General features: G+C 47.0%; 1 protein-coding gene across 1 annotated transcript in view; it reads left to right on the top strand.

The window, feature by feature from the left end:
* Positions 1 to 54: 54 nt before the first annotated feature.
* Positions 55 to 22,092, top strand: part of TRPC5 (transient receptor potential cation channel subfamily C member 5) — a 97,131-nt gene continuing 75,093 nt past the window's right edge. Inside the window, exon 1 of the mRNA XM_042040027.1 lies at positions 55 to 142. The gene's annotated coding sequence lies outside the window, so the exon portion shown is untranslated. The remainder of the gene's footprint in view (positions 143 to 22,092) is intronic.

Genomic DNA, 22,092 nt, shown 5'->3' with positions numbered 1-22,092 from the left:
CAGCGGCGTAGGGACCGGCCGGGCAGCGGGCGGGCGGAATGGGGGCGGCCGCGCCCCGCGGCGCTGGGCGCCCGGCGGATCGCGGATGAGCCCCGGGCCCGCGGGCACCCCGGCGGGTACCGCCTGACGGAGCGGCGCGGAGGTGAGCGGGGACGGGGCACCGGGCGGGGGGACGGGAGCCCGGCGGGCACTCTCGGGACTTGGAGCCCCGAGCCCTCGAGCTCCGGCCGCGGGTGGTCGGGGCCGCTCCGTGCCCGCATCCCCCGGAGCCACCGGCACCCGCCTGCCCCGGCGTGGAGCGCTGCTCCCGCTGAAGTTGCCAGCGGCGGGGCCGGGTGGGATGCGGAGCCGGGAGCGATGCGGAGCCGGGAGCGATGCGGAGCCGGGAGGGATGCGGAGCCGGGAGCGATGCGGAGCCGGGAGCGATGCGGAGCCGGGAGGGATGCGGGACTGGACGGGATGCGGGGCCGCGCTCCCCCACGGGAGTTGCTGGTAGCACCGGGACTCGCATCCCGAGGGACGGTGCTGGATTTTGTCTGCCCTTGCCCTAAACGACAGCACGCACCGACCACCTGCACCCTCGCGGAGCAGGTTAAATGCCGATTTAAATTGTTATTCATTCGGGCAGCCCTTGACCTGGCTGTAAGTCGTCTGGGTGATCCACGTGCCCTCAGCGTGGGAAAGGCGACAGTGATACCGGAGGGGTGTTCTCTGCTGTGATGCTTGCAGAAGAAAAATGCCTCTTTTATCGACCCCCTTTGAACTACCAGGCATCTCGCAGTTTATAGTGTATCAAATTCCGCAGGAAAAAAAAAAAAAAGAAAAAAGGGCTGATTTTCAAGACTCTTCGTAAGTTCATTTGTTTACTATGGAGCCGTGACTTCAGTGGTCTCTCTGGTATAAAAACATTCTGCTGGTGTGATATTTTTGGTGGCATTGACAACAGATTTGTTAGTCATGGTTATGAATATGGTAATGTGCAAGTCTCCCATTAAATTCTCCATGCTCTAAGGTAACATGGTTGAACAGTCACGTACCAAGTCTTGCATTCTCGAGCAGCATCACTTTGAACTCCCAGTCTGTTTGACCACTTCTTCTTAACTTTCCACTGTACTGTAAAAAATATTTGATCTTTCTGCCGGTCAGATGTAAACCCTAAGTTTTGTGCCCGGTGCATCTCCGTGCAAGCAAGCCAAGCTTATGTAATGCAGTGCCCTGTGCACAATGCAAGAGGTGATCAAGGAGCACAGAATATCCCGAGTAGGAAGAGACCCACCGGGATCAAAGCTGGAAGGAAAGATTTTTTGGGAAAAGGATTGTCTTTATGGTCACAGTGCCTCTGTGTGTTTGTGCCTGTCCCCACGGGAGAGCTGAGAAGGGTTTTTCTGTTCTGAGGACATCCTGCCTGATCCTGGGCAAGGCTCTCAGTCTTCCTCGGTGTTGATTGCCTTCTCCTTAATTACGGCATATCCTGTGTCACTGCTTCTCAGGGCTCCGTGAAGCTGCTCAGAAGCCCTTGAAAACACTTTTCAGCCAGGCAGGTACTGTGTAAATGCAAATTACTGTATTGCTGCTTTAAAAATGCTTTTCAGAAGTTGAAGCGGTATCTTTAGGCAGTTTATTGGAACTGAAGCCAAATGCCTGTTCAGGGAGCTCCAAAGCAGACTAAAGGAACTGGGGTTTTGACTAATACTCCCTCGTAAAGAAATGTAGTGTTGTTTCTCGAGAAAAGGCAGAAAAGCACTCCCCATTTGGGTGTTAGCAGATGTGTCACCCTGTTCAGTTCATGAGTATTCGCTCCCAGTTTCCCTGCATGTAACCTGGCAGTAATTATCAGCTGAAGAAACACTTCAGCCCCAGAGTCATTAAGATGTGAGTGGTGGATGAAGACATGAAGGTGCTTCCCCTGACCATGACACCCCCCTGGCCTGCTGTGAGCCCGCTGCTCTCTGTGGTGGAGCTTTGCTGTTCCACCTGGTTTACTTTTATTCTCAGGTACAGCAGGGATCAGTACACTACCAGCTAGGTGCAAGTCTTCCCAGGCAAGAACTATGCCTCAGATACTGTTACAGAGTACATTTCTAGCATTAAAAGTAAAGAAAAAGGTCTAGGTGCTGGTTTTTGGTCTTGGTTTGTTTTTTTTTCTTGTAAAGCAGTGAAGAGAAGCTGGATGGAAAAGGACTTGAGCTTGAGACTAAGCTGTGATCAGTCTTAATATATCTTGTGAGTGCATAGAACACTAACAGAATTCCTTATTTTTATTACTGGGCTTCTGAGAGAATGATTTTTGTTTTAATGTGCATCGCTTTCACTGTAGTGTATTGATATCTCATTTGTTTTGTAATATATTTTTTAAAAGGTGTTGTTACTTTCCATAACCTCTTTCTGCTTTGGTAGAATCTCTGCATAGCTTCTAGAATTGCGTTAAAGGTAATGCAAAGCTCAAAATTCTTTGATCAGATTGCTTTCTGCAAAGATTTATTTCAGGCAACCTTAAAAAAATCCTTAGAATGTCAATTCTGAGGTCTTTTCATGTTGGGGATTTAATAGACAAGGTACTGTCAGCTGAGCTATGAGTCTTGCTAATAATATGATTACGTTGTTTTTTGAGAGATGTAGTTCTTGGAAACATACCTTGGAGAAGAAAATTCACAATAGCTATGTGCAAATAATTTTTTTTTCCCTACAACAGATGGAAGAGCACTCAAGGGTGGCTAAAATTAGTTTGAAACAGAATAGATTATTCCTACAAGTACAGTAGTATAATTTGTACAAAATGAGCCAAATCCTACTAATTGTTACACTGTAACTGGTGTAAATATAGAGTAATTTATTTGCCTGGATATTCTCCTTCTTTCCAAAGAAATGCAGAACACAGGGGATTATGAGGCTGTTGGACTTTGGCATGCTTCTAGCAAAAGTCAGGTCTTCCTGAAACCCAGTGGCAGAATATGGCCCCCCACTCTCATCTTGACAACAGCATAATATTCACTCCCTGAGACTCCAGTTCCAAATTTGCTGTAATATGATTGTGGGTAGAGGGTTGCTGAATGACTCAGATGAATGTAGCTCAGAGTAAACAAACATGTAAATCATTTCTGTCTAGAGACAGAGAAAGAAAAACATGAGGAGAGCAGAAAAAAGCCAACCTGCAGGATGAGGCATTTATAAAGTCATGTTTAGCGAGGATCGCCAAGTTCAGCACAGGATGCAACCATCAAAAACTGGGCTCTGGATTTGCCACAGTCTTTTATCTCTGGGAGTGAGAGGCACCTGTATGGAGTGAGTGCCTAAATGCAAGGATTGCACACAAGCAGAGTTTTGCAGTTGCTTGGGCTGACAGCCTGGTACAAAGGTGGGCAGGTTCATCTCAGCACCTGCATTTGGCACATTTCAGAGGGTGAGAGCTGGGAACCAGATGTGCTGCCTGTCCCAGAGAGACAAGGTGCTGCCAGGGGTGGATGGTAGTCTCTACTTTCCCAATTTGGGGAAAAAAAAAGCCAGCTAGCAAGTGATTCCTGAAAGTATCTGAACCTGAAATCCTAGAGAGCAATGTGGAATTGGTATGAATAACTGCAGAAGGGTCCAGACCCAGCTTGTGGTTCAGATTAAGAAGTACCAGAGCAGGTCAGTGGCTTTTAAACAGCTGTGGGTTTCTTAGCTGGACAAGCACTAAATCAGAGCAAGGCAAAGGCTGCTCTCAGCTGATTTTCCTGCCAAGGGAGATGGCCAGTAAGCACAAATCACTGCAACAGAGCATCTTGCCAGCCAGCTCCTCTTGCATGCCCAGGCCCAGTGCAGTTAGGACTCAGGGGAGGATGGAGCTGTCCGTGTGTGAGGGAGCTGCAGTGGCTGCAAAGCTGGAGCAGGATTGTTATTCCTTTCAGCTGTCGGAGCGATTCCGCTTCAGTGTGTTTTCAGGGTAAGTTAGGTTAAGTTCTCTCTTGGGGAAGCAAGAAATGTGCTGGCATCCAGAGTTGAAATGAGGACAGCTGGGGCTGGTCCCCTCCCGCTGCTGCATGAGGATCAGTTCCCTGGAGCTCTGCCTCCCTGCTGGATAACCTGCCTCGTGTTTTGGCCACTTTTACCATCATGGTAACGAGGATGCTGTGGTGTTGTGTGGAGTTCTTCAACACAAAAGTTGTGCTCTTGCTGAGATTTCCTGCCTTGGAAAGCAGTGAGTAGTCCACAAGTGAAGTGTGGCTGTAGGTATGGCATCCTTGCAGTGTTTTCTGTGAGGTGATGGCTGGGAAGGGGAGGAACTGGAGAGATGAGGAATATTTCTCTCTGTGTATGAGTAGCAGGTAGACTTGGGTCCTCATTTTCTCCTTTTTTTACTTTCTTTAGAGCACAGGCTTTATATCGTGTTGGTCACAGTGGCCATGATAGGAGACTTGACTTAGGCAGCAGGATGGTTTCTGCTAATGGGAATTATGGGTGTTTCTGTCAGCTCATTAGACACGTATTATTATTTATTCTCAGCTCAGTCTCTGGATTCAAGCCAGGAAGCTGCTCTGTCCTTATTCACTTCTCCTTTCTCTCCCTCCGTCTCCCTCTTCACGTTCAGTGAACATGTTCCAGTGAGAACTGAAGCAATTTCCTGGCCCCTCTCACGTGTCCTGCATCCCTTTTTGCATCCTTAGAGAGCAGTCTGATTCACTGTTTGGGCAAGACTGGCTTAAGCACCTGAATAGAGTCAGATAGGTTCCCTATCATGTCTGCTAATTAAATTGTAATGCTCATTACCGCAGGATACTGTGGAGGGCAAAAGCATAAGCAGGTTGAAAAACATGAGGTGAGTTCACAACGCACAGAGAGAGGATAGGAAAGATGCAGGTCTGGGTGTAACCTCTGGCTCCCTGGAACTGCCAGATGCAGGGAGAGTGCAGAAGGGCACCCAGACTGCTGCCCATCACCACAGATGGCATCCTGGGATAGAAGGACCATGGATTTAATCCACTCCTGTGTTTCCCCAGCTTGCTAAAACAGCAATTCACTTTCTGCTCAGGAAAATAGAGAGGGAAGGATAGAGCTTATGGAAAAGTGTTTGTTGGGCATTTTGGTTCCAGAATGATAACCAGGGTAGAGATTTCAGCCTGCTCTCAGAGGCATTAATGGATTAACATAGGAAGCTGCAAGAATTTTATTGTGTGAAGCCTTACTGACAAAAGCAGTGAGAGGATGAAGCCATTTGGGGCTCAGGGCTCTGCCTGGGACAACGAGATGAAATAATTCCTCTCTCTCATCCAGTCTTTGTGTCCTGTTCATTCTGGTTTGTGCTGCATTATGAAATGGAGGTGCTGATCTCTTACTTAGCCTGGAGCTGCAGTTAATGGAAATCTCTGTGTTATGTGTATTGGGGTATTTGAAAGTTTCCAGGTGGAAAGACCTCCAGGTTTATAAAATTGTCCTAATGCCCTAAAATTGTTCATAATAGGAACAAGAGGAAGAAGGATTGCTAGGATGCCAGTGCCTTGTCACCCATTTCTCCTGTGAGGTCAAGCTGGAAGCAGGGACGTGGTCAGTGACTGAATGGACAGGGGGCTGTGAGGTGGGTCCCTGAGGAACTGCTGGGAAGGCTGATTCAAAGAGAAGCATCTGCTGCAGGAGAGGGATTTTCTAACTGAAAAGAAGAGGTTATGTGGACAAAGGAAGCAAAATCTGATCTATGGAAGAGGGCAGGAGAGCACAGAGAATGTTTGAACAAAAGATGCAAAGTCCCTGCAGGGACTATAGTGAAAATTCTTTACCCAGGTCTTTCTGTCCTGTATAATACCATCAGGGGATCCTCATCTGGGAAGAGCAGACTGAGCCTCCGAAGAATCTTTAAAAAATTTGCTTCTCCTGCGATATCCCATTTCTTCAGCAAGAAAACAAAGACTTAACCTTCCTCTTGGGAGAGTCTGTGAGGGCCATACTGGAGCTGACTGTGCCCAGTGGCTCCACAGGGCCTGCTGGAGGGAACAGGGCTGCCCAGACACAGCCCTGTGCTCCAGCAGCCTCCTGGTTCCTCAGCAGGGAGAGCAGCTCCTATGGGGTCCTGGCTGATCCCCCATGGCCAGCTTGGATGCACGAGAGGAGAGAGGCACCACGTCCCTGTCCCAAACAGACCCTGAGTCCCTCCTGTCTGCCATGGATTTAAGGGGCACAAGCTGAACCCAGACCAGGGCAGGGAGGTGCTCTGTAGCTGGGAAAAGGGCTCCAGGCTTCTCAGATTTAAGGTCTAAACCAAGGTCTAAACTTCTGCCTTAAAATGCACATCTTTGTTTAAGCCTGGAGCTCTGTGTTTATGGGGTGTTAGGGCAAATGCTCCGACATTTGTCTGTGGGTTCCTCTGGATCTTGAACTGATGCCAGGTTGGAGTGGTACCCTCCCAGCTCTCCTGAGTTCTTCCCCACCCGTGGAGCTTGGTGCTGGTGTGCATAGGAGCTCCCTGCTGGGATCACTCTGGGAATTGGGAGAGGTTTGTTGTGGTCCTGCAAAGCCGCGCCTGCGCACAGCCGGAGCATCTTCACTTCCACATTATCTCCTGCAGCTTTCCCTGCACCCTGTCTGTAACCTAATCAAACAGGCTGAGCAGCTGGTGAGTGGGAGCCTTGCCTGTCAAAGACAGGAGTATGAATATCAGCAGTCAACAAGCCATCACTTCAGCTACTGGCACGAAATGGAATCGGGGAGGGTAGGCACCCCTCCCAAAAATAAACCCATTGCTGTCCACAGGAGCCACATGAACCCCTGGCTGACTGAAATAGTTTGGGAAAAGGAAGGATGAAGAATAGCTTGGCTGAAAAGAAATGCAGGATGCTGCAGTGGATGAAAGGAAGAGGTGTTTTAGAAGTCTTTTATGTACAAAGGTTTCTGGACAATCTCCAGACAAAAATAGTTCATTTACACTGGCTGTACACCTATGGAGTGGGTCAGGGAGCACAAAGATGAGCAGATCTTTCTGGGTTGTCTTCTGATTTTGCTTTTGATTTGAATATACTCATGAATGGTTAAAATGGGTGGTTTCGTCCTACAAAAATCTTACAGATTCCTGGTATGTCACTCCAGTCTTCAAGCACAACAGTCAGCAAGCTCCCAAAGTTTTTAATTATTTATGTAAAGAGGAGCATCTAGAGAATCCAAGAGCCTGGCAGTTAAATCTCTCAGCAGAGAGCTGGAGAAAGACAAGGAGAGGCTGAGATTCAGGCCACCAACACTGCTCTTTCTGTAGGGAATAAAGATCAGATTTGTCAGAGTTATTAGCTCTACCTGGTTCCTGCTCAGGGACATTTCCAGTCCAAGGCTGAGTTAAATTCTCAGAATTTCCAGTTCTTGCCAGGCTGAAGGGAATCATGACTCTAATCAGCCTCTTCTCTCTCACCAGTCCTGGGACTGGCTATGGGTTGAATTGCTGGTGGAAACTGAAGGGCCCCTCTGTGAGCACAGAAGCAGCAGTGGGAAATGAAAAAATTCCCACAGACTTTAGCAAGATTTAGATCTGGGCATGAAGAATAATGTTTTATTTCAGATGTTCTCACTGTCCTCTGAAGTGTTTATTTTTATTCTTTCTTAGGGCACGCTAGGTGATGGCACCAAAATTCAGGGTGAAGCATTTGGGGTGTAATAAAAGAGCGATGTTGCTGCCATGACCTTCCCATACATTTTGGGATTAATCTTTCTCTCCTGCAAAAATCAGCTGGAGACAAGGCTCCCTCTCCTGTGTCACTGACCTGTGCAGAGCAGTCCAGTTCAGGGCTGTTCTGTGGCTTTGCTTTTTTAGCATCAGAGGTGCTTTTTCCTGCTTCTGCACTCAGAGCTTCCCCTCAGTGACCAGAGGTGTGTGTGCAGGGCAGGGACACCTGACTCGTGCCAGTGACCTCTTCAGAAGCCTCCTTCTGTCCCTCCCAGAATGGGGGCTGACTCAGCCCAGAAGTTTGGGCAGGAGTTCAGGCTCAGCCCCTGGGAAGCACAGAGTTAGAGATGGGTGGATAAAAGCTGAGTGTGTTGTTTTGCACGATGACAGGCTGAGCTGAAGGGAACTAAGGAGTTGCTCAGAGTCACAGAGGTGTGATTCCTGCAGTCCTGCTGCAGAGCCCCTCTCAGAGTCCTTTAATCTGGTTATTAGGCTGTGAGAGGATCCTGTGCCTGATTGTTCCAACATTTAAACCGGGATAAGACCACAAACACCTGTCAAACCTCTGCTGTCAGATTATTCACAGCAACAACAATGTTACATGGAGTTTTTTTCTTGTTTATGGGCATTTCAGACCCTGATTCAGGTTCTGCAAATGGCTCAGGCGTTCCTGGATGTTTGGCCAAACATGCTTTTGCCAGCTCGTAGATTGGTCTCTCATTTTCCGTGATGCCTGTAGGAAATTTTGGGCAGCCACAGGATGCTGTTCTGTTTGATCCAGACACTGATGCTCGAGCCTGAGAGCCTTTTCAGATGTCCTCTGGTCATACTGGCAAGGTGAGAGCTGTTACACACATTAAGGGTGGGCTTTTCTCCCTTTTCAAGGGATCACCAGGCTTGAGTGGGCACAGCTGGGGCACGCAGAGAGAGCATCCACACAGCACTGAGTGCTGGTCCAGAGCACGTTCCTGTGCTTAAATATTGAAGCATTATGAAGAGAATGCAGAGTTCAAAAAAAAAATTAAGAAATCGAATTAGGCTTTCAGTTCTTGTTCACTTCCGGAAAATCTGAAGTATGTTAATGGCATTATTACTGTGCCCATATTGCAGCTTAAATCGGCTTTATGGATTGAGCCTCTTAGTGAGGAGTTAGGATAGATTAGCAGCATTTCCACCCATTTTATAGGCAGGGAAAGAGAAACACAGCAGCACACCCGTGATCGTGCAAGATTGAGAAGTCCAAGCCAGGTTTGTGCCTTCCTTGAGGCTGTGCCACACAAAGCTGTCACTGAGTTCAGTTTATTAGCTCAGAAGCACACGAACAGTGTGCTGCTAAAAATGTGGATACACGAGGGGCACCATCCCGCTGTGTAGATTTTGTGATGGATGGATTCCCATTTTATTCATCTTTTATAATCTCAGCATACAGAATATGCCTTTGTGAGTACCAAATGGGGAATCGAGTCATAAAGAACTGAGATTTCAGATATAAAAAGGGAAGAGTATGGGCAGTTCTTCAGTGGAAGGGAAGTCTTTTATAGGAAAGATCATTTGTAAGTATCGTGGATAACTGATGCTGCTCAAAAGTACTGATTTGTTTCCAAATTAACCAACACATAAGGAGACCTACTCATGCCTCATTTAAATTCATTCTTTTTTTATCTTGGTTTGGAACCAGAGGCCCAATCTAATGTTTTCCATCCAACACTCTTGTTCAATCCAATCATATGGATCAATTATCATTATCAAGAGCTGCGACTAAAGAATGTCCTGCACCTGAAAAATGAACTCTGGAAACAGCCTCCTCAGTCAGACTGCGGAATTTTCCTATCCCAGATGGACCAGCTCAGTGCAGTGGAGATGCTGGAGACACAAGGGGTGTTTGAATACCAGGTTTTTTAGTTGGAGCATCTCTGTTTTTGTAGGTGTTTGGAGCAAGTCTGCACTTTGCATGAGTGCTTGAATCCCTGGGAACTGATGGATGCTACGAAGTAGTGGACTGTTCCTAGTGGAAACCCATCATCTGCTGGCATTAGACCAGCCAGGATGTGTTAGGAGCACTGCTGACAGTGCCTTTCATGTCTGGGCAGCTGGGGAGACCTTATGGGACAGAAAAGCACAGCTTTTTGTTCAAAGGAAATACTAAAACCCAGCAGTGTGTGATTGTGGCAAGAGTGAATCCTGTTTGTATTTGTTACAGCCCAAGAACAGGCCATGACCTGAGCATCTCCACCCTCCAGGGTAATGTCAAAACAGTCCTTGCAGAGCTCCCTCAGTGTTTCCTGCTACCCCACACCCAATTTCTGCACACAAATATATAAGGCACCAGAAGATGGTCCTGTTTTGGTCCATATTTGTGCTTTACTTGGTTCTAAAGCTCCCCCTAAGGCTGCACACACTCCCAAGGCCAGCACAGCACTGGTGATGCATGGATAGAGACATACTCCTCATTGCTCTCTTTTCCTGTTTTTTGGGGTGCTGAGGAGGGGAGATAGAGCCCAAAAGTGAGAGTGACAACAGACTTAACTCAAAGCTTAGCAGGCTTTGGGGCTGAGAAGTGAAGAAGTTCAGTAGCAGCAGGTGACAGACCACATTGGTGGGACATGAAACGGGCAGCAGTGCACAGAGATGCTTTGATGTGCTCCCAAGCTTTGCAATACCTTCCCTGCTGAGCTGGAGGAGAGTTTTAATTTGGAGAGTCTAGTCAATGGCATCACAAGTGCAACGAAGCAGGAAGGAGTCCAGGATAGTGACTTCTCTTTTCAGTTTTAGCCATGCAATTAGGAGTTCTGTCACTGGAGTCCCTAAGACAAGTGGATCTGCATAAGCAAAGTGAAATTCAGAGTGCACAAAATGCATTCGAAAGAATTTGGCTCTGCTCTGGCTGAAGCAATGTGAAGGAAGAGCATAGTAAATTAATGACTAACACTAGAAAAGAAAATAGGAAAGGAAGTTAAAAGAATGGATTGGTCTAAGTGTTTTCTTGCTCTGAGATGCCATATAAATTTATACAGACTTAATTAGGAAAGGGTTATTTGAAATCTCAAAGCCAACTATCAGCCTCTCACTTTCTCACAATATTTTGTTACAGCCTACTATAAAAAAGGCAGTTAATTAAAACAGATTTATTCATCCAATCATGCAGGTGTTACAATGAGACACTGTTTCCAGAACCTGGGTATTTTTGTTCAGTTTAATGGAAAGTAATAATATCATGTAGGAGGTATCTCTAACAGGCAATATTCATGCCTCGTTCCCTCGGTGTGTTCGGTGCCTCTGCCCTGAGCCCAGCAGGCTGCAAACACTCCCTGGTGATGTGGTCCCGCATTCCTTGTGTGAGGAGGGAGGATTTTCCCAGTGGTTTCGTTGGTTGCAGGGCTGCAGTTGCTGATATTGCTTGCTCAGGCTTCACCGTGTGCCCTCAGGATTTGCAGCCCGATGCTAATGGAATCCACGAAGTGGAGTCACCTTGACTTTGCATTTATCAGCTTAAGCAAGTGCAAACCTCCTGCTGCACTGCAACAGAGGTGTCACTGCTGCTCTGAACCAGCCCCATTGTCAGGAACAGATCTGGGAGCTGGATGGCTCTGTGGCTGGTGCTGTGTCCAGCACTGCACAAACCAGAGTGGACAATCCCAGGAAGGGATGAAGGGGGGGTGTGTGTGTGTGTTTGTTTAAGTGCTGTCACCTTTTCCAGGCTTTAAGGACGTTCCTGAGGTGTGCTGAAACTTCCCCTCGCTGTCTGTGGCATTGTCAGGTGCAGTGTTGGCGTGTGTTTGTGAGCAGATCAGGCTGTGGGATCTTTGGCACGAGTGCAGCATCCCCAGAGCTGTCTCTGCCCCTCGTTTTCTTTTGTAGAAAGTTGAAGTCCAGAAAGGAACATGGGAAACGCACGGACAGCATTTGATTTTTTTCCCACCTGAAATGTCAGCCAAGTGACATTTGTTGTCAGTCACAGTGTGACAGTCTGGACTGCCCTGCTAAGGCTTTACAAGGGGCCTCAGGAGCTCTCCTGAAATACAGGGGAATTCTTGGAGGAGCCCAGCTTCTTTCACCCAGACCCCTCGCTCCTGTAGCTCCCCTGGAAGGTTTCTTGGCTAAGTCAGCAGAGATTTGGGCCTGGCAGGATGATTTGCTGAGCAGGTTTTTTGGCTTCAGAGGGCATCTCACAAGTGGGACACTGTTTGCTTTCTGACCCAGCACACTCAGAGTGAGTTTGAGTGCTGCTGTCATTAAAAACACCACAGAAAACTCAAAGCACAAATAAAGGGAAACTGGTTAATAATCCTCATATAAAAAAAAAGTCCCACCAAAACCTATTTCAAGGTGCAGAATATACCCTTAGCAAAATACTTTGATTTTGCTAAGGAAAATAAATCATCCATGACTGAGCGAGGGTGGACTGTTCTGAGAGACCTCAGGGATGAAATAAAATCCAGAGTACCAGGAGGAAAAATAAAGACTCGAGGTAGAGAAGCATCTGCAACTTGGAATCCCTCCAAATTGCATGCTGTGAATAGATGGCACTTGGAGCCTCAAGGCCTGGCCTTGGGGATGGGACAAGGACTGCAGTGCCACCTTCCCACTGCAGGACCGAGGGGGCAAAACCAGCAGTGACTGGTGCAGGGTGTGATGCCCAGCAGTTGCCAGGGTCAGTCGGGTCAGCAGCAAGCAGCACCTTTAATTATTTTAAGGTAGAGCTTGGAGCAGAAGCAGGACAGAGGGGAGAGCTGTAGTTACCATGATAATATGGGTAGAGCCCATATGGCTTCTAGCCCTCCTCCTCTTCATCGTGGAAATCCAGGGGAAACCAGTGGAGGAAAAAAGCAAATTTGTCTGTTCAAGTAACAATTTACTAACAAACACAAAATGCTTGGATTTGTCCATAGAAGATCCTTACTAAGCTGACAGGGAAAGAGTTAATTGCAGGAGACTCTGAGTGTGTCTTTTAGGAGAAATTCCTCAGTGCACAGGATTGAACTGAGGCATTTAAGAGCTGCACCAATTCTCTCTCCAGCTGGAACACCCCCTCTTGCAAGGAGAAGGGCTGACAGAGGAGTGGATGAGTTCCTTGCCCTGGGATCTGTAGGATGGGCAGTGGCAGCCGCATCCCTGGCTCACTGTGGGGAGAAAGAAAGTACTTGTGCTCACACAGAGCCAAAGAGGTGAGCAGCTGACTTTGCAGTACCTAAAATCAGGGCATGGCTGCTGTCTGTAGTTTTCCGTGCTTGCCTGGGTAGAGCGTGGCTGTTTGGCTCTGTTCTGCAGAGAGCAGTGCTTGTGCTTGTCAGAGGTGCTTGCTGGTGGTAAAATCCGCTCCACTGCGGTTTGATCAGAAATCAGTAAAGACTGACCTGAGCTGCAGCTCTGGGAGGAAGGATCAGACCTGGGCCAAAGGCGGGTGAAGAAAGCAAATAGCAAATTTGGTCTAACACATTGTAGACAGAATTGAAAAGAGGTCGTCACTGGCAGCAAGATCCAGCTAAGAAAACACAATGCAAGGGCTCCTCAGAGTGCTGGAGAGGACAGGAAAGTTGGTGCTGAATCTGGCTTCCCACTGGAGAGCTGTGCTAGCAAAGGTAATTGATGAGCAGGGGAGGGAAATCTCAGAGAAACAGGCTGAAGAAGCTGGGGAAAGATAGGCTGCAACTACTGTAACACTAAACAAAAAACCAGGTCCTTCATGGCACTTCAAAACACAGGACCCAGGGAACATAACCTCAGTATGTTGAGAAGAATTTGGCTTTAATTCATCAGAGTGAAAAATTAGTTTTGGCTTAGTTAGGTTTTTTTCATGCATATACTAGAGGTAGCTAGCTACTAAATACAAACCCATTCCTTTAGTGGAGTTGCAGAAAGAGACCTGAAAAATAAGGTTTTGAGGAAATTGTGAACCTGAACACTTTTGGTGAGTCCAAATTAAGTCCTGCATGTAATTAAGCTAGCAGGGATGCAGGGTAATCCTAAAGAGTCAAAGAATTAATTTTAGATTTGTGACAGAAGCAAGATCAGACTCAGTATTTTAATCAATCGTGCAGTCTGTCTAGGAACAGCTTGGAATTTGAGGAAAGTCCCAATTTTCCCTTGTGATGATGCATGTAACATGTCTTTCATGGATATTATTTTCGTGGTAATTTTTGCTGTTCTTCTATGAAAACTAGATTGTGGGTAATAAAATTTAATGGACAATGTTCAAGGATGCTAACAGCTAATTACATGAACAAGGAAATGTGTAAAACTACCCACAGAGCTTGAAATTACGGAGCTGTAGATGGTCATGATGCCAATGCTCATTGAAAGAGTAAGGGGAAAAAATCCCCAGGTCTTCATTTAATATCTCTGCCATTTGCTCATTGTACAAGCTGGGTTTAGCCCTTTGTAGCTGTTTTTAATCAGACATTTTATCTGCTCTTCTGTATCTGGAAAGAAGAGTGCTGACAGTATATTGAAGAGGAGAGCTATGCAGTGACATTTATTGAATAGGGGAAGAAGCAAAAAATGAATTCTAGGAACAGAACAGGTTCCTGTCACAGCAACCAAGAGCAGGGTCTCTGGTTGTGCTTGCTTGTAGGCACCTGTGGTGCCACACACCCTGAAACCAAATGAGAGGAGCAAACAGAAGTGCAGGTATGAAAAGCTGCTCGCCCAGAAAGGCAGTGGGACAATCCCCAGTTGGCCACGTCACTGGGACAGGACTGTCAGATGGATCAAATGCTGCTGCTGAAAGTCCCAGCTAGAGTCCTGATGACTTTTCAACCCCAGAGAAGCTCCCAGGCACCTCAGGGATGTCACCCACAGTTTATTTTGCCACGTGTGATGGGGTGTGCTTTCTAAGAGACCCCATTCTGTTGCAGGCTCCATTCTGGTGGGAACACCGGGCCCTTCACTTCACTGACATGAGAAGCCAAAGTCAGGGCAGAGCTGGGCACTAATCTCATTTCCCACACATTAATTCTGCTTGTTTTGCCACGGACCTAATGATCTGTGAGGAACTGGATGTGGTTAGGCTGCTTTCCCCAGCCCCCCCGAGAGCTGTGGAGGAGTGCAGGAATCCTCAGGTGGTTGTGCAGGGGGATCTTAGCCTGGCACTCCTGCCTCCAGTCAGTGCTGAGAGCTGCTACTCTGGAAATAGCCCTGGGAAGGGAGGATTACACTTTGAACACTGTGTTCACAGCAGGACGAGGTTCAGAGTCCAGGAGTGGGGTCAGCCTGAGCAAACAAAAGCTGGAAAAGTAACACGTGCCAGGTGAAACCATGTCCAAGTGATGTCTGACAGCTGCAGTGGTCCCTCCAGCAGTTTGCAGAGTTACTTAAATTCTCTGCCTGTTTCCCATGTTTCAGTGAACACCTTAATCATTGCTCACTTCTTGTACAAGTTTTATTCACGTAGCTCCTTTTAGGTGGGGCAAAATAGGTGGGGGTGTCTTCAGACATCACCCAGGCATGGAAGTAAAAAAGGATAATAAGGATATTAAAAAGGAAAATAATGGGAACTGGTAACTTTCCATCTCCTCTCCTATGTAAGGATTGGAATTGTCACCAGCAGTGATCGTGCCCCAGGATTAAACCCCTCACTGAGATGGATGGGACTGTTCAAACCTCTCTAAGCCCTTTGTTCCTTTCCAGACTGTCTGCTAACTCCTGTAGCTGTCTAAGCATCAGACACCTGAATTTTCAGACCCTTCAGAGCCATCGAGGACGGAAGCTTTTGGATGAAAAAGCAAGAGGAAACCAAAGGAAAATGAGGATTTGAAAGAACAGTGCTTGTCAGAAGAGACCAGCAGTGCATCATCACTGTACATCTGCTGCTCCAGTGCCTTGTTTGAGGGAGAACATCAGGAGGGAAAACATCAGCAGGGAGGTCTTACTCTCCTCTGCAGTCTTCCACAAGGAGTTCAGCTGTCAGTCAGTGGTTAAGGTGTGGAGTGGAACGAGGTTCTTTACTGCCCTGGATATTCTCTCAAAAGTTGGAAGCGTCTCCTTCTGCTTTCCTTAGAAAACGGGGGTGATGGTACTTCCTATTTTTCAGGGCTCCCTAACCAGCTGTGTCAGGAAGCAGGGATTTGCAGGAGGAGGGCCCCTTGAAAATAGTGCCTGTCTGGTGATATCCCCTCTGTTTGCATTTCTGTCTGTAGCCACAGTTATGACTGTGCTTAAATAAAGTTCTCTAGTGTGTAACATATTTTCTCAGCTGATTTTAAGCTCAGCGTGGCAGTAATAGAGGTGTCTTGCAGCAGAGAAGCTTCAGCAGGCCTTGGCTGTTAAGTAGGCATGTACAGAAATGCATTTCTCCTCTGCCAAAAGTGGTGTTAAACTGGTGGCTGCTTTATTGGATTGAGTCAGAGGGATGCTCTGTGGCTCCATGTGAACAAGAGTGGATGATATCTAGCTGGAATGATTTAATGGACTTACAAAACTGCCTTCATGGAGAACACAAGTGATGCTTCTGCGCTGTGCTGGCTGAGTGATAACTCCTTTTTAGCTTTATAAATAGCAGAGCAGGCAGTCCTTGGAATGTGTGGGCTTGAGTCAGGGTACAAAATGCCACTGTCGCCCTGACCTGCTACCAGAGCAGAGCACAGACACATCCCTTGCTGCACGGATCATGCTGGAGTTTTATCCAGCCAGGAAAGGACTTAGAGAAGGAGGTCAGTGGCCTGCAGAGAAGATCTGGAATCCCCAAATGGAGCAGCTCCCCAGGGAATGGGCATGGCCTCAAGCCTGACAGAGCTCAAGAAGTGTTCGGACAACGCTCTCAGGCACAGGGTGGGATTGTTGGGGTGTCTGTGCAGGGCCAGGAGTTGGACTGGATGATCCCTGTGGGTTCCTTCCAGCTCAGGATGGTCTATGATTCTGTGATTCTGTGATTCTCTGATTTTAGTACTGCCAAGTCCATGGGCTCCAAGGCCCATTTCTCCTATCTCTGTCCCACATCTCAAATCTGCAAACTTTGGCTTAAAGTTAGGAGATTTTTAAACCCAGAGAATTTGGGACACTTTCTGTCTGGTTTCTGCATCAATGAAGTTCACTCTGTGACTCACACTCTTTACTTCACACCCCAGAGGCTAGAAACTTTTTTTTTTTTTTTCTTTTTCCCCAGAACACATTCTCATATAATTATTGAACTCCCAAAGCTTAGGGCTGAAAATAAACCCCGGCAAGTGTGGCTAGACTCCCAGGGAAGTGACAAGCATGGCATGACTGTAATCTAGTCTAGTCGTGCAGACTGTGAGCAGCTAGGGGGGCACACAACCCTGGGGAAAGCTGCTCTCCTGGGGTGAAACAGCTCCTTGATACGCTGCTGAGAGTGATGCTTCTTACACGGCCTGCTCCTCGGTGTGGTTTATCCTCAGTCTCAATCTTAATGCCAAAACAGTTGCTTTCAGAGTCACTTTAGAGCCACTTTGCAGACAGTGCGGTGCTGCTCCCTTGGCAGAGATCAGTATCTTGTAAGCCATCTGTCCTGTAAGAAACAATGCTGCCTTGTCAGGGAGATGGTGAGAACGATATCCTACACGTTGTAATCTGTGATTTAGCAGCTCCACGCAGACATTCAGGAAAGACTGGCAGCATAAAAAGCACAGCTTTTATCAGGAGTGCACAGATAGGAAGAAACCCCAAGCAGCCAGGGACGATCTGCAGGTAGCTGTTGTTTGGGTAAATGAAGCAACTCGACACCTTTCTTCTTTGCAGGCTCAGCGCTCACCATCCCTTTCATGCGCAGCCCGTCACAGTTTTGGTGCACGTCTGCCATGATCTGACCTATGCTTTATGTAGAAGCCAGGAAAACAGGTGTGCAAAGTGATTTTCAGGGAGAGCAGAGGAGAATTTGGTGAAATTGTGGGTGCACGAGGAGGAGAGCTCAGCTCCTGCCTCGTAGGGAGCACACGTTGGCTCCTGCCTCATTCCTTTGCCAGATTTATAACTCTCCTGCCTGACAGAGGTATCTGAGGGATGCACAGAGGACAGGAGGGGGACAGAGAGAGGTCTGTGGCACCCCAGGAACTCCCAGCAGGTTCCAGACACTGCTTGTGAGGGATGGCTGGAAGGAGCAGGGCAAGGAGCCTTTACAGAGCCTTGGTGGGGAGAGGAGATCAACACCAAGAGAGGAAAAGAAAACGGGTGGAGACATCTGTGGTAATTACCACTTTGGGGGCGATTTTCATTTAACTTCGAGATCCTCCTCCCAACAGAGGTCAGATAGAAATGGAGAAAGTGAGGCTGTTATCAGAAGAGACCTGAGAGGGAGGAGAAAGGAGAAAGGGAGGACAGGACATCTCCTCAAGAGAAAAAGTAATCACTTGGACTGGTCTGTGAATCCAACAGTTAAGACAGACCTCAGGGGCAAGGTATTTGTTAACTGTTTGTTTTTAAAGGTTTGCAAAACATTAATATTTTAAGTAGTTTATTCTTCATTAGCATAATTAAGAATACATAAGTCTAAACTCAGTGAAAACAGAATTAACAAATTAGCAGGTGCAGGAATGTGGAAGCAAGAGGTTTGGGAAAACAGAGCTTGCAAATGTCGGCATTAAGTAGAGCAGGGAAATCGTGCCAAGCCTTATTTATGGATTTGTGCATTTTCTTTGCATAGGCCCACTCCTGCAGCCAAAGGAATGCAGCTCAATTTAAACATGAACCCCCTGCAGTTATTCTGTAGCTGAGGCTGAACCCCAGAGCATACAAAATAAAATTCTGCTGAAGAAAAGCTCGTGAGCCTCACCTCGGATGTCTCTTGAAAGCTGAGGTGTCGTGAATCAACACTTAACTGAACAGGGAAGCAAACTGCAAAAGTAAATCCAGAAGAAAATGGGAGAAAATTTTAGAATTGTGTCTAGGTGAAAGGAAATACAGAAAGAAAGAAGCAGTGACATTAAGGTATACTGCAGCCAAGGGCTTGGGGTGGGGGGGGAGAGGCATCCTATGCCCATGTGAGAAGTTCCCTTTAGGAAGATCAAGAACTGAGTTCCAAGATAATGTCCTGCAGATTTTTCAGTGTGTGACAGAGCAGCCCTGCGGGATATTTAAAATAAGGTTTTTCCCTGGTAATATGGGACATAATCTAGTTTTTATCATCACTTTCATGGGATGAAACTACTACACTCCAGATGGCTCTGGCACTGGGCTTGTCTCAACAGGCACCACAGATCTGTCACACCTATTAAGCTATAGGTATACAATATATATGTGTATCTGTATTTACAGGGTATCCTGCCCTGTTATCACTTGCTGTCACAAGGATGAAACAAATAACTTCTGTTTTGCTGCACACTTCCAGTCCATACATGAGGAAGAATGCCATCTGTCCTTTTAAAAGGACTTCTAGATCTGTGGCTCAAAAGATCAGGGTGCTATTATTTTTGGTAGCCAAAGTGCACCATGTAAGTATGGCAAAGATTAAGAAGTAACGTGGTTACTCCTACAGATCTCTGACCCAAATACCTGACTTTATTGGAATGATGTGGAGGTTGAATAAGCAAGTTTTATACTGCAGTTATTATTCAGGAACCTTTTAGGGCATTAATGGAAGGCAAAACCTGATTGTATGCATTCCTTCACTCAGAAGAAGTATAACAGAGTTACTCCCCTCCCAAGCTGCTTTATGGCTGGGCAGGATTTTTGGTGTCTTTTCGATTTGCCTGCTTAGTACTCCTGAGAACAACATTTTTCCACTTAAAATGAATGTTTTTTTACTGCCTGCAGCCTTTCAGTGGGTCCTCAAAAACTGTCCAGTCTGCAGTTCTAGGCTCTTTCCTGAGCTATGTTAATGAACTAGGATTTGGCTTTGCTTCTTTATTTTATCTGCAGACTATTCTGTTTGTTATCACTGTCAGGAGGAGCTCCCTCCCACTTTCTTTCGATGAAGATTTCTCTTTCCTGGATGGCATTTCCACCTCCCCATAAACCACCCTGCTTTACTGGCCAGCCAAGGCAGTTGTTTTGTCCAGGGACTGTCTCAGCAGAAGTGGCAGTGAAGGATGTGATGACCAGGGCTGACTTGTGCAGAACCACGACTGAGACAAACCGTGACTGCCCTGCAATCTGTAATGCTCAGTCTCCATCATAATATACATTCAGAGAGACCTTTTACTTGTGGAAATGTTTCTCTTTCTCAGCTCTACAACCATCTGGGTGGCTTAGACTGCAGGATTTGGTGGTGAGGTGTGCCTGAACTAGGCAGGATCCAACGTGATGAGGAAGCTGCATGGAAAGGGACTGTGAGCTGCATTGTCTGGAGCTGGTAAAGGAGATGTAATCTCCCCACAGCAAGCTGTGCTGTATTTAAATCAGTCACCTGCTCTAGGTACTTCAGATATTTGGATTTTTCAGATTTTTTCTTCCTCTGTCTGGAAGCCCCTAAAAAAAAAAATCTTTTTTTTTCTCCTGTGAAGGTTTTAGAAAGGGGAGATGTCTGGAAGTTTGTTCCATTTCCACAGAGTCTTGGTGGCTGCCTGGCACCAGCACGCTCATGGGAGCAGGGTGGCTGCTCCTTGCCCACCCAGTGCTCTCTGTTTGGCCCCATTTGTTCAGACAGCTGTGAAATGCAAGTGGTGTGCTTGCTCTCCAAGGGGCACAGACTCCTTGTCTTCCTGTCCCTGGTGTTCTACAGATGCAATGAATTTGGCTTTTAGTCCCTCCGTATTTACCACGGTTTGGAATTTAGCTCAGGGGAAGAGAATTCATGGGTCTTGCACTTTTTCATATGCAAAAGGTGCTGCAGGTGAACATAGTATTGTCTAAAATAGCCCTGTTTTTGCAACTAGGGAACACTCATTTGAGAGTTGAGCACATGAGTTTGCTTCTTCCGTCCAAGAATCTCCAGTCAGGTTTGAATGACAGAATTAGGAATAAACCCAAAATGGAGCAGAGGTAGAGTTACTGCAGCACAGTAACCCTGGAGGCTCAGAGCAGGGGCTGCAGGTGATGGGTGCTGCATCTGCTGGGTCTGACTCTATTTTTACACAGGTGCCAATGAAAACAGCCCAGCAGAGCTTGTTCAGAAGTGGGAACTGATAACCACTGATAAATCCACTCATTGCTAGATGAGAAAAAGAGCCTAAACTGTCGCTGTTGGTAGTTCAGAGCTTGCTGCCACTGCCTTTTCCTCTCCCTGGCCACTCTGCCATCATCTTGTCTTTCCCCTCCTAACTGGGTGGTTCACCTGCACTTCCAGGCTGAGGCAGGTCTGACAGTCCACCCAGCTCTCCTCGAGATGATGCTCCCGGATTATTTTGCTGATTGAAGAAGTGATGAGCCAGAGTGGGAACAGGCAAAAAAAAAAATTTAGAAAATCTCTTGCTCAATAGCTACAGCAGCCAGAGATTACAAGCAGCAGGGGCAGCAGCGGTGGACACAGAGCCTGGAGATGATAATGATGCCATGCTACATTAGTGCTGCATTAGCAGATAAGACAACAGGGCAGCGTGCTTGACAGTATTTCTCAGTTCAGTTGACATCTCTTTTGTGGAGAATGAGTACATAGCCCATCTCAAGCAAGTAGGGGACAGAGCAATGACGTCAGACAGACAAAATGAGCTTTCTGCTCTGCCTGCATTTGCAAAGATAGGTACCATGAATATATTCCAGGGCTTTTTTTTTTTTTTTTAAATCTCCTCACAATGGTACATTTTTATTTATTACCACCTGCGTGATGGCTGTGTGGAAAGAAGTGGAAGAATTGCAGACTGTAAATACTTTATTACAATAGTAGCTAAAAGCATGTTCTGCAGCCATTCCATCACTAGGAAGTAATTTTAATCATTTTAGTAGCCCAGAGTGATTTCTGTTGAGGTAATACTGAAATATTCCATGGCTGGGTCAGTACTTCCCCCTCCCACTGTCTCCCAAAGAGGAGCTTTGCATCTGGCTCTATACCAGAGGCTTCTTCTGTCCTCCTTCCCGAAGTTGTGTCTTGCTTTGCAGGTCCTGCACCTCTGCTTCCTTCCCCCAGGTGCAAGGACAACTCCTCTGGCTGTGCTGCGGGGAAATCTGGTTTGCAGCTGGTTTTTATTGCAGAGCTGCTCTCCCCGTTCCCAGCCCAGCGTGGCCGAGGAGCTCGGCTGAAATTTTAGCATCGTTAGCACCCCATCAACGCCGTGTGAAACATGCGCTGGGGAAGTGTCCGCTGCAGTCCATCCCTGGGGTGCGTCAAAAGCACACGGAGCCTGTCCCTGGGCGTGCAGGAAGCTCTGCTGCGGGGAGAGGAGACTTGAGGGAGTCCTAAGCATTTGAGACTTCTGATCAGGCCTGGCTGTCTGCAGCCCGAATTCTCTGTCCATGAATTACGCTCTGCCTGGCAGAGGAGATGTAGAGGAGAATATCCTGTTGCAAAGGGAGCGTGCTCATCTTTGAACAGAACGAGCCAGGTGAATCCTCAGTGCTTTGCAAGAGGAAACAAAGCTGAAGCTTCCAGCAAGGAGCATATATTTTATATAGATATGTATCTAAAAAAGCACATACACACATATAAAAAT

Source organism: Corvus kubaryi, unplaced genomic scaffold, assembly GCF_017639235.1.
Source record: "Corvus kubaryi isolate FWS band 111438036 unplaced genomic scaffold, C.kubaryi_AGA036_p1.0 37395, whole genome shotgun sequence".
Classification (NCBI taxonomy): domain Eukaryota; kingdom Metazoa; phylum Chordata; class Aves; order Passeriformes; family Corvidae; genus Corvus; species Corvus kubaryi.
The sequence above is the reverse complement of the archived record's forward strand: the minus strand, read 5'-3'. Positions and strand labels throughout refer to the sequence as shown.